The 6,786-nt window shown below is 43.1% G+C and overlaps 1 long non-coding RNA gene across 1 annotated transcript; it reads left to right on the forward strand.

Annotated features, from left to right (window-relative positions):
* Nucleotides 1-303: 303 nt before the first annotated feature.
* Nucleotides 304-1,366, forward strand: LOC133575177 (uncharacterized). Its single transcript, XR_009811466.1, has 2 exons — nt 304-455; nt 538-1,366. It is a non-coding gene; the product is annotated as an uncharacterized lncRNA (long non-coding RNA).
* The last annotated feature ends 5,420 nt before the right edge of the window (nt 1,367-6,786 follow it).

The following is a 6,786-nucleotide window of genomic DNA, read 5'->3' on the forward strand; positions in this document are numbered from 1 at the left end:
CTCCCAAAGTCTCTTTCCGCTAATTTCAGCGTCTCTCTCTTGGTGTCGCTCTCGTGTTCTCCAGCCCACACCACCCCCTCATGGTCTCTGACGCTGCTAAGAAAAGGAACAGGTGATTAGATAACTCGTTCCTACTGAGATATTCTAACCTGTCATGTCACGGTTAGCCCTGCACACACCCTGCCCGCAGGGAACGTGTGAACCACACGCCTATCCAAAGTCCTTTTGCAACGGAATCATCCAAACACGTCCAAAGAGGAATTGCAGCACCTAATAACATAATGAGAAAATCTTGGAGGTGGATTCACAATTCTTTCTGTTGTTGTTTCGACATGTGGCTGTAACAGATTAGCAGAGGTCATCAGAAAGTAAGAAAGAATTCAAATACAAAGACAGACTTATTGAATGTTCATTTTTTGGGATCTACTGAAAGAGGATCTGCAAGTCTTGGACAGGTGAGATTCTCAACGAGAGACATTCTGAAGACAGTTTCTCTGAGTTTGTCTTCTAAACCTCTTTATGTGACTCTGCGTTTAGAGGACATGATGGGTCATCCTGCAAAGATGTCAACTGTAGAAGAGCAGCAGCAGTGTTTAGAGACGTGCAAAGATCCAGTGTCTCTCAGCTTGGACACACTCAGAGGACAACATGCAAGCAAGACATGTCCACTTGGCACAAGGAGAGCATCTTTAGAACTACTAACAGGGATCAACTTTGTTTTGGAGACAAAGGAGGACAACCTGGGACAAAATAAGAGAACAAACATTAAAAATTCGGAATGAAGATGAGAGAAAATACACATCAAGATGAACAAGCATTGTGGAGAAAGAATGTGCAGGAAGGGAATGTTGAACAATTAAATGTTTACTGAAGCTGGACATGTTAAAAAGTGTAAATAGAGCTGATGTGGTACAAGAACTGGACTTCTAGGTTCAAAGTAGTCAACCTGGGACTTTCAGTACAGATCAAAAGTTTGGTTGAAAATGAAACGTTCATTAAATTAATTCTTGTTTCTGGTGATGGTTTTTATATTAGTATTATCTTGATTTTGTATGTACTTTGTCATATTTTATTCAGTATGGTACTTTTTCATCACTTACAATATTGTTTGTTTTTGGTACACTAATGTATATATTGTTGGCCATTGGTTCTTTGTTTATCTATTTCTATATTGCTCTTTTTTTATCTTTGGTATGAACATTATTATGTAAACACCAAGTTATTGTTTTTTGTTGTTGCTATTTTTGTATTACAAAATGTTTTTATCGATCATGTTGTACTGCATTGTAATCTTTTGTTTTGTGATTGTGATGTTTTTTTTTTGGTGTAGACTAATGGTGATCCTTAATAAACTGAACTAAACTTCTGTCCGTCGTAATGTCTTCAGACTTAAGACGTACATTACAGGCCAAAAGTTTGGACACACCTTCTCGTTCAATGCGTGTTCTTTATTTTCATGACTATTTACATTGTACGTTGTCACTGAAGGCATTGATTGATTTATTGATTGATTGATTGATTGGGGTGTTGCCACTAAATGGACTTACTATGACTTGATTAAAGTGGACCCCGACTTAAACACGTTGAAAAACGTATTGGGGTGTTACCATTTAGTGGTCAATTGTACGGAATATGTACTGTACTGTGCAATCTACTAATACAAGTTTCAATCAATCAAAAAAAAAAGACTATTAAAACAGTCCATTAGAAATGAATGGAGAAAAAGCATTGTTGATTTAGACAATGCTTTAAACATGGTCAATGTCGCCCTCTAGTGGTAGGATGGGGTAACTGCCGCGGAACAGGAAGTATGTCGCCATTAAAGAGGACGAAAGTTGAGCTGGCGAATTATATCCTCATGCAGAAACATTGTTGCAAACAAACACTCAGTTAAGGCCACATTTAACAAATTATAGGCATTTTAGCATTAATAACAGTGTTATATTTGCCGTATACTTACATTTTAGTCAAGAACGCACAAACAAACAGGACATGACGTCCCAGAGTAGATCGCCAAAATAAGAGCACAGGAAACCTAACATCGTAAAACTGCGTCAGAATAAAAATAAAAATAAAACACACAACTACAATATCAACCAACTGAAATATCATCAAGCTGCAATATCATCCTTGATTGATTGAAACTGAGGATTTTCTCCACCTGTGACTTGTCCTTGTCTGATACCAGCAGGGCCGAGTCATCCGCAAACAAGAACAATTCACAGTCGCATGCTGATGACAAGTCGTTTATGTATATTAGGAACAGTAAAGGCCCCAATATACTGCCTTGGGGGACTCCACAGCTCACTGAGAGGGGGGGGACACACGATGCCGTTCACCTCTACCACCTGCTCCCTTCCCCCCAAGTAAGATTGCATCCAGCTCCATGAGGTTTTGTCAAATCCGATTGCTCTGAGCTTATCCAACAGTATAGCGTGGTTAACGGTGTCAAAGGCCTTCTGAAGGTCCAGCATGACCATGACGCAGTCCACCTCATGTTTGATGTGGTCGCTCAGATAGAGAAGGCATGTGTCAGTGGAGTGGTTAGCTCTGAAGTCAGATAGAGAAGGCATGTGTCAGTGGAGTGGTTAGTTCTGAAGTCAGATAGAGAAGGCATGTGTCAGTGGAGTGGTTAGTTCTGAAGTCAGATAGAGAAGGCATGTGTCAGTGGAGTGGTTAGTTCTGAAGTCAGATAGAGAAGGCATGTGTCAGTGGAGTGGTTAGTTCCGAAGTCAGATAGAGAAGGCATGTGTCAGTGGAGTGGTTAGTTCTGAAGTCAGATAGAGAAGGCATGTGTCAGTGGAGTGGTTAGTTCTGAAGTCAGATAGCGAAGGCATGTGTCAGTGGAGTGGTTAGTTCTGAAGTCAGATAGAGAAGGCATGTGTCAGTGGAGTGGTTAGTTCTGAAGTCAGATAGAGAAGGCATGTGTCAGTGGAGTGGTTAGTTCTGAAGTCGGATAGAGAAGGCATGTGTCAGTGGAGTGGTTAGTTCTGAAGTCAGATAGAGAAGGCATGTGTCAGTGGAGTGGTTAGTTCTGAAGTCAGATAGAGAAGGCATGTGTCAGTGGAGTGGTTAGTTCTGAAGTCGGATAGAGAAGGCATGTGTCAGTGGAGTGGTTAGTTCTGAAGTCAGATAGAGAAGGCATGTGTCAGTGGAGTGGTTAGTTCTGAAGTCAGATAGAGAAGGCATGTGTCAGTGGAGTGGTTAGTTCTGAAGTCAGATAGAGAAGGCATGTGTCAGTGGAGTGGTTAGTTCTGAAGTCAGATAGAGAAGGCATGTGTCAGGGAAAGTGGTTAGTTCTGAAGCCGGATTGGAATTTGTACATGAGTTTTTTGGTGGCAAGGTAACTATCGACCTGTTCATAAACTATTTTCTCCATTACTTTCGAAATGGAACTGAGAATAGAAACAGGTCGGTAGTTGCCAGGTTCTAATTTGCTACCTTTTTTAAAGAGGGGAGTTACTCTTGCTATCTTAAAATCTTTTGGTACTTGGCCTTGTGTAATTGAGAGGTTTATTATGTGCGTGATGATCGGAGCAATGATGGAGGCAGAGTCCCTGAGGAATCTGGAGGGGATATTGTCAAGGCCGGTGGCCTTGTTTGGGTGGAGCGCGCTCAATTTTTTAAGCACCTCATCAGCTGAGACCATTTCTAATTTGAAATCATTGTTGGATACTCCTAGCTTTCTGTAGAAGGCTTTAAAGGCCTACTGAAAGCCACTACTACCGACCACGCAGTCTGATAGTTTATATATCAATGATGAAATCTTAACATTACAACACATGCCAATACGGCCGGGTTAGTTTACTAAAGTGCAATTTTAAATTTCCCGGGATACTTCCGGTTGAAAACGTATGATGACCTTTGCGTGTGACGTCAAGGGTTGAAGCGGAAGTATTCGGACACCATTGTATCCAATACAAACAGCTCTGTTTTCATCGCAAAATTCCACAGTATTCTGGACATCTGTGTTGGTGAATCTTTTGCAATTTGTTCAATTAACAATGGAGACTGCAAAGAAGAAAGCTGTAGGTGGGATCGGTGTATTAGTGGCGACTGCAGCAACACAACCAGGAGGACTTTGAGTTGGCTAGAAGACGCGCTACCGTGACTACAGCTTTGGTTTCCAAACATTTGATGGCTTGCCCGTACGTGCTTGTCGCTATGCGCATGTCACGTACGTAACTTTGGGGAAATATATGTTTCTTGCCGACTCTGATGGCGGCCGGGGTGTCGTCGAAAGATACAACGCCCGCCGCCGCACCGCTGTCCTCACCTGTCTGGGTTGACTTCGTCCGTCTCCAGGCCGCCGACCGCATCGATGATCGGGTGAAGTCCTTCGTCGCGCCGTCGATCGCTGGAACGCAGGTGAGCACCGGTGTTGATGAGCAGATGAGGGTTGGCGTAGGTGGAGAGCTAATGTTTTTATCATAGCTCTGTCGAGGTCCCGTAGCTAAGTTAGCTTCAATGGCGTCGTTAGCAACAGCATTGCTAGGCTTTGTCAGGCGGTACAGCATTAACCGTGTGGTTACAGGTCCAGAGTTTGGTAGTATTGTTGATCTTCTGTCTATCCTTCCAGTCAGAGGCTTATTTCTTTTGTTTCTATCTGCATTTAAGCACGATGCTATCACGTTAGCTCCGTAGCTAAAGTGCTTCACCGATGTATTGTCGTGGAGATAAAAGTCACTGTGAATGTCCATTTCGCGTTCTCCACTCTCATTTTCAAGAGGATATAGTATCCGAGGTGGTTTGAAATACAAATCCGTGATCCACAATAGAAAAAGGAGAGAGTGTGGAATCCAATGAGCCCTTGTACCTAAGTTACGGTCAGAGCGAAAAAAGATGCGTCCTGCACTGCACTCTAGTCCTTCACTCTCACGTTCCTCATCCACCAATCTTTCATCCTGGCTCAAATTAATGGGGTAATCGTCGCTTTCTCGGTCCCAATCGCTCTCGCCGCTGGTGTAAACAATGGGGAAATGTGAGGAGACTTTCAACTTGTGACATCACGCTACTTCCGGTACAGGCAAGGCTTCTTTTTTTTTATCAGCGACCAAAAGTTGCGAACTTTATCGTCGATGTTCTCTACTAAATCCTTTCAGCAAATGGCAATATCGCGAAATGATCAAGTATGACACATAGAATGGATCTGCTATCCCCGTTTAAATAAAAAAAATTCATTTCAGTTGGCCTTTAAGGTTGAAATGATCACTGGAGTATGTTTTAAGGGATCTGGATTGAGATGTTATGTGGCCATTGGCTTTGGGTTTAGTTATATTGCGGGTGCAGAAGGTTAGATAGTGGTCGCTAAGACCACAGATCATGTTGTCGTTTTTGATCATTTTTGTGAAGTAAATGTTTTTATATCAAATTATTACTTTCATTGATTAGACAGAATTGGGGGGTTGAATCAATAAAAACTATCCCGGCCGGGCCCGGCTACCGCTGCTGCTCACTGCTCCCCTCACCTCCCAGGGGGTGATCAAGGGTGATGGGTCAAATTCAGAGAATACTTTCACCACACCTAGTGTGTGTGTGTGTGTGACAATCATTGGTACTTAAAACTTCATTTGTGAGCAACATCTGTGTGTTTGCATATTCAGTTTGTTGAAATACAGTGTTTTAAAATTCAATGTGTTAAAAATTCAACACCGCAGATTCGCAGACATGTTGTTTCCCAATGTTAATGTCGATGATGCATACTTGCCAACCCTCCCGAATTTCAGCGTCTCTCCCGAAAACCTCCCGGGACAAATATTCTCCCGATTTTCAGACATTGCATTTAGTTCCCAATAAAACATTCACATGTTGCACAATGAGATGTAAGCAGGGGATCATGTGTATGTAACAGTCACTGTTCTGCGTTGTGTGTCTTCTTCATTTTTGAGGGTCTGACATGACGCACTCACACTTTGCCCTCCACAGTGTGAGCGACTCAGTTTCCCTGGTTGGGTGTGTGGTTTTCTGCTTGGGTTTGGCATGGAGCGGCCCGTGGGCAATCTCTCCTTGTGTGGCCAGGTTCCAGGCACCCAAAGCACCTCTTCTCTTTCATGCAGTGTTCACGTGTGATGTGAGTTTTGTCGCCACATACACGGCAAGAAGTGGGGCGTGTCCACTGGGTCGGCTGTTGGACCGGGGAGGCTGCTCTGGCCAAAACGCCTTCTAGCATGCTTAGTACCGTATTTTCCGCACTATAAGGCGCACCGGATTATTAGCCGCACCTTCAATGAATTACATATTTCATAACTTTGTCCACCAATAAGCCGCCCCGGATTATAAGCCGCGCCTACGCTGCGCTAAAGGGAATGTCAAAAAAACAGTCAGATAGTTCAGTCAAACTTTAATAATATATTGAAAACCAGCGTTCTAACAACTCTGTCCCAAAATGTACGCAAATGTGCAATCACAAACATAGTAAAATTCAAAATGGTGTAGAGCAATAGCAACATAATGTTGCTCGAACGTTAATGTCACAACACACAAAATAAACATAGCGCTCACCTTCTGAAGTTATTCTTCATTCGTAAATCCTTCGAATTCTTCGTCTTCGGTGTCCGAATTGAAAAGTTGCGCAAGCGTGGGATCCAAAATGGCCGGTTCCGTCTCGTCGAAGTCATCGGAGTCAGTGTCGCTGTTGTCCAGTAGTTCTGTGAATCCTGCCTTCCGGAAAGCTCGGACCACAGTTGTGACCGAAATATCTGCCCAGGCATTTACGATCCACTGGCAAATGTTGGCGTATGTCGTCCGGCGCTGTCTGCCCGTCTTAGTGAAGGTGTGTTCGCCTTC

The sequence above is a fragment of the Nerophis lumbriciformis genome, linkage group LG03 (genome assembly GCF_033978685.3).
Source record: "Nerophis lumbriciformis linkage group LG03, RoL_Nlum_v2.1, whole genome shotgun sequence".
NCBI lineage: Eukaryota > Metazoa > Chordata > Actinopteri > Syngnathiformes > Syngnathidae > Nerophis > Nerophis lumbriciformis.